Source organism: Astatotilapia calliptera, chromosome 8 (genome assembly GCF_900246225.1).
Source record: "Astatotilapia calliptera chromosome 8, fAstCal1.2, whole genome shotgun sequence".
NCBI classification, from domain to species: domain Eukaryota; kingdom Metazoa; phylum Chordata; class Actinopteri; order Cichliformes; family Cichlidae; genus Astatotilapia; species Astatotilapia calliptera.
The window spans coordinates 20,053,323-20,059,635 of NC_039309.1; positions in this window are offsets into that span (position 1 = coordinate 20,053,323).

Genomic DNA, 6,313 nt, shown 5'->3' on the forward strand with positions numbered 1-6,313 from the left:
GAGGGAATGACAAAGCAGCTGAAAAACCGGTTTGTATTAAACCGTGATAGAATAACGCCTAAATCCTTCACGGCGAATGGTCCAAGGCTAAAGGTAACACTGGGCCCCCTGTCATTGGGACCCCCTCCTCGAGTACCAACCCACTGTGGTGAGTGAGCGGTGGAACGGCAGAGGGCCATACATACAGTACACGCTCTGTCTATCTCATAGGCTCTTTCAGCCTTGTGGTTTGGCAGGTCGAGCAACGATGTAGGTGGCTTCGAGTGAAGATACGGAGACCCATGTGTGTTGAGCTTAAGTATTCAATTTACCTCTGCCATTAGGACACATTACACATTGAGTCTGTGTGTGGAGTGGGTGCGAGTGTTGGCTTATTGCAGCTAATCCCTCACTTTTAGCCTGCACTTGGCATTGTGTAGCACCTTTTATTTGTCATGCAATTCAAGTTTTAGAGTCTAATCGGGAAGTTGAGACTTAAGCTTCTGCAAACAGTGGAGAAAAGCAGCCAGTATCACGGCTCGCCCAGCGAAGAGGAACCTCTTATTCCAGTAATGGGGGGTACTGCTCAGTTACCTACACCGAGGTATTCCCAAGAGCCTGGCCAAACATATATCAGCACTGTTTCATATCAAAGACCTTTATTTTGGCAAATGCTGATGTTTGCTTGGAGTGAGCACTTTTTAATGAATTCACTTGGTTCTGTACATAGTGTTAATGCACTATGTACATTTTAGCAAAAACACAAGCTAAAACCTTTTGACGTCTGTCTGGGTAATATGGGCTTATGGGAAGCTTAGACAACTTCCCATAAGACAACATAGACCCATGCAGGGTTTCGTCGCACAAATGCCCTTTGTGGGACGCGCAGAAATGCTCCCCTAAAAGAAAAGGATCTCAGAAATAAGGTCAAGGTTTAGCTACTGGTTTATAAAAATATCACTACTACCAACTGTCCTCAAAGGGATTAATTGATGTGCCATGTGTTTATGACAGTTAGCGGTCACATAGGTAACATTTTGAACCACTGAATGTGATAAAACAGACACAAAAAGTATTCTCTTTTTAATTTATCCCAGTTCCTAATGTTGTAACCCAATTCTTCTGTCCAGCTATGGAGCAAATCATTGTCACTAGCTGTTCCTGTCCTACGTATACGTGATTAGTCACACATTCACTTGATACTCCTACAATTAAGTGCTGAAGTAAGTCACTTAATAAATCTTATCCTTAACATTCAATAATCATTTTTTTCCATCTAAGCAGCGCTCACAAGTGCAAGTTTAACAAAATGCAGGCCCTACTAGTAAGACACGCTATTTTTATATAGGCTTTATTTTTAGCCTATGTAATCATCTTTATTACAGCTGAGCTATCTGCAGTACCAACAAAGAAAGACCTGGCTTCTACTGTACTGATCTGACTCTGTGTTTCCTCTGTTCCTTGTGATTAAGTTAAGTAGCAGAGCTCCGACTCTGCTCTGGGCCCACGCGCAGCTCGTCCTACGCTGAAGCGCTGCGCTACTCTTCGGTGTGCCTTTTATTCTGTCCTGTGCTCCGATGCCGGCTCCTCGCTAGGTGCCAAGTGATTTTTATCACTGGGAAAACAGTCTCCTTCCAATCTCAGCCCTCTTAGGACCATATGAATACACTTTACACTCACACGAAGGAAAACAGGTAACTTGAGATCAGGCTTGGGGCAAGAGCAAGAGTCTGCAGGTAAAAGAGCTGCAGTGTGTCTGAGTGAGTATGTGCTGGATGTGTTGACGCTCATGAATACCGTTATAACACAAATATATGTGCTTTCATTTTAAACCAGTGCAGTTTGCATCTTGGCACAGTGGATGAGCAGCAGAGGTGACATAAAGCAAAGAGAGGAACTGCTTTTTATGTGAAGCATTATTTATCCAGGAAGAGTCCAGTGGGCAAATTCGAGTATTTTTCCAGTGATTCCATGAACATTCATGGGCGCTACCATCCTAGCCACAGTGTTCTGCTGCCAACCATTCCTCAGCAGTCAAACGAGGCCTCTAAAATGTCATTAATTTATTGTCTAAATGAATTCATCTCTGTATCTGTGTTGCTATCTCAACAGCTGTTTATCTGATCCAGACTTCAAACTTGGCTTATGAATTGCCAGAGATAGTACCACCACTCGTATTAGTATCACATCAATGCTAGAGTGATAGGAAGGATCATTTGTTTCTATCAGGACAGTATGTAGCCCAAAGTATTGTGTTAAACAATGATTTACCTCAAACTTATACTAAGAAAAATGTCTGAACGTTTTTGTATTAACTGTCACATCTTGTTTTTTATAGCCTATAGCATATTTAAACATCAGAAGTTGATCCAAAGTATTTGAAGGCAGGCGCATTTACATTCTAGGTCTCCAAAAAGATCCAGTTTCAAAATACATGAGAAGTTGAAAGGTTGTTTTGTTGTGTTGATGATGATTCATCTCATAAATCCTGACACACTGCTCTCCCATACATACAAAAATATCTGTATTGGTATGTGATGCTTGATAATCAGTGGGTGGAGCTTGTCTGAACATCATCAAAAGCATCAACATCCAAGACTTAGCCTAATCACATGGCAGGATGTCAGACAGTGACTCTCATTCTCCTTCTTGAGTTTCTTCACCTCCTGCTGCCACTGGTTCAACCTTGCTGACATAATATGTCTCTCTAAAGAGGCCTTGTTGTTTTTCTGCCAGCTTGGTGCGCTTCTGCTCGCAGAGGCACTCTTTGGCCCCTCTACCCTTCTCCTGCATCTAAGCTCTGTTTAAAATTCACAGACTTTAGCCTCATTTTGTGCGTTGGTTGGCTGGACCTGGTCAGGCTCCTTGTTAAACTCCATATCCCTGATCTACAAAGGGAACCTGCACATCAGAGAAGTTCCTGCACATCATGCTGTGGTTTATAGCCTGTCTTTCAATCATGACACTGGTGTAGAGAAGCAGCTTTTTGTAGAAGAGGTTTAGTAGTAGATTTGTGTCTCTAGCAGACCACTTTATCAACAGGTTTGACACTTATCAAGCTAGGCAAATATCCACGTGTTGGTGTTGTTCCTGCGTCATGTTGTTGTGTACATGCTGTGATGTCCTAGCTTAGAAAAAATGCTCCTTTTTATATGAAACTCTCTTCTAGAACAAATGGTCAGTTTTTCAAACGTTTTCTTTATTCATTTATACAACGTAATAAGTATATTATTAAGTTATGTTTGGTTTTAGCCAAATTTATGTTCTTCATGTTGGTTTGCTAGTGATTAATTTCAGTGGCATTAGCTTACGTTTGACTAATGCTAACTGAATGCTAAGAAAGTCACTTATAAAGTCAGTTACGAGGATGATCCTGGAACCAAATTATTACGATGTAACACCAACATGAGGGTATCTGATACCCTCATGTATCAGATTGAGCGAACAACACAAACATACAGAGATTTCTTTTTTAATTAAAGAGCTCTTCGTTCCTTACTGCTAGAAACATACCCGCAGTTCAAAGTTCAGCTTTTCAATACCAAACATAAGACATTTGTCTCCGTTAAATGCTATAAAACAAACAATCTCGTCATTTTCAGGGGTGGTTTCCCCAGTTTGTTTTAATATCATAATGACTCCTTTTGGAAGGTAGCCACCACATTAACATGGACATTTTGTGCCCTCAAACAACAATCTGGAGTCATACCCATAAGAGTTTATAACCTAAACCTGAAGGCAAGGCAAGGTGTGTCAAGAGGTCCTCTCCTCATCAGCTTCTGTTTATTTAATTTCAGATTTTCCTTTTTTAACACACATGTACATACACTAAATCCCCCATAAGTCATAAGTCTCCATCCCTCCTCCGCTCCATGCTTCCCGCCTTCTTTCAGCAGCACTGTTTATTTTAGATTTTTGGAGGAAAAACCTACAGTTAAATGAAAACAAAGGTAGCGTCACACTCATAATATTTGGAGTGGAGAGCAATTTATTTTCCTTTTATTAAATGCTGATTAATATGCAGTGTTGGGGAGACTAATACCGCAGGTTTCATTTCCCCAGTATCCTGTGCTGCGCTGTCTCTGCCTCAGAGGTGGACCCAGCTGCGAGTGAGCTGTGAGCTGGAGATATGGAAATCTGGTCTGAATTAAAAGAAATAAACTCCTTTCTCGCTGTTGCCGTTTTCCTGTCTCCTCTTCAGCCATCCTTTTTTTCTCTCTTTCTTTTCTGAGCTTGTAACTGTCAGGGTGAAGTTTGTTTTGGGGCCGGTGTTAATGTGGATGCCGGGAATGCCCAAACCCTAATTGCTCTGGTTAAATATTCGTGTGTATGTGTATTTATGTGTGTGTGGGGATTCCTTTTAATTAACAGTGAGCATGCATCATCATGGCAGGTGAGGAAGTGAAGCCAGACAGTAACACTGCTGCCTCAGCAGCAGTATCTCAGACCACATTCTTCGTGTTTGGAGCAGTGGCACACTATTTTGTGTGAGATACATCGAGATCAATGTGAGGCCATGCTGTAGCCACCATGCATAAGCATACCTGGAGGTTTTAGCTCCATCCTCCCTTTTGCAAAGAGTAAAAGGGCAAAGTAGAAAACCTGGACACAAAATGACTATTTTAAATTTTTTGTTTTAAAAATAGGCAGCCTTCATTATTTGCTGAAGGCTGCCAACTGGCTGCAAATATTTGCTATTTCTCATCTAAAACTCATTTATCATTAAGAGTAAATCCCACATTAGACTGATAAACTGTAATTTTCTGACGATATATTGGTTCATCTCCAGGTTTTCATGAACATTTGACAAAGATGAACAAAGATGACAAATCCTAACTGCAAAAAAAAAAAGTTCTATAAAAGCCGCTCACCTATAAACGTATAACTAGTAAGAAAATGTTTACCTTTGTTATTGATCCTATGAGAATAGAGTTTAAATGGGTGATCCAATCAGAAGCAACTGCGCAGTAAGGTTAGACGCAGACATTTGATCTGCACTGGGAAATAGTACAGCTTTTTCTTTTTTTAAATTTTTTTTTTGGGGGGGGGGGTCCCAAGCAGTCCATTTGCCATTGAAACACGACAAAATGTCAATGTTGGGGAGGAAGGCAACACATATCAATACATTTGATGTTTGATATGAAGGAAAAGAAGAGCAACTCCATCCATCCATTCACTTCCACTTGTCCTTATCGGGATCATGGGGGGTTGGGCTGGAGCCTATCCCAGCTACCATTAGACAACCAGATAGGTCGCCAGTCTGACACAGGGCTAACACTGACAGACGGACAACCACACACAGTCACATTCACACCTATGGGCCATTTAGAATCACCAGTTAACCCAAACCGGCCAGATTGTGGAGAGGAACTCAGGACACTTCTTCTGCTGACCATCACACCAACTCTTAGTAATCTAATGATATCCAGTCGACTACAACTAAAAGAATTTAGACACCTAAATTATGAATTAAACTAAATTAAAGTTTGCTGTTAAAACTAACACTGATTTAAATCAATTTTGACTCCTTGAGTCAAATCTTTGGGTTTCGGTCCACCTCCACTGCCATCACATAAACCATACTAGCTGTAAGACTAAGAATGACATTTTATTGAATGAGTTTCTTTAAAACTATTGTGTATTATTTTTAATATACTTACTTGCTACCTTTCCCATACCAACAAGTTTGGTGGACACCAAAGTTCTGGATTCATCAGGATCACCACAGCTCCAAATGAACGATTCTGTGTCTCCTTTAAGTCAATATGTATACTGTATGTGGGCAGCATGGTGGTGCAGTGGTTTGGATTGTCCTTCCTGGTTCCTCACAGATGCCCCGAAAGTATTAAAGTGATTGAGATCAACACAAGGTTAAAGAATAATCTTCCAGATTAAACTTCCACTAGTCTTTGGCAAATTAAGCAGCACAAACTGTCTGTGTGTGCAAAGACAACACAGCAATAATCTCAAAACATACAAAGAATACACTCATGTTTCTTTGTACATTCACGAGCTTGCATGCAACGAACACCTCGGAGATCAGGACCTGGTCGGGAAATATGACTCACGTCGGCTTGAGTAAGCAACGCAGTTCGGCCGTCACGTGAAAGGCTGTCCTGGAACAACTCTGTAACTCTGTTTAAACAGGCCTCCGAGAGATGCCCTCTCATTTCCTGCTGGAAAAGCTGATCAATCAGAGTTCTCATCACCTCGGAGGGGCGAGAAACGGAGATGTCGGTGGATTGGCTCGGGACACAGAGAGGAAGGTGAGATGAGTGAAGAAATGACAGGAGAGAAGTTTTTTTTTGTTGCTGTTTAAAGGTATTTATGTTTA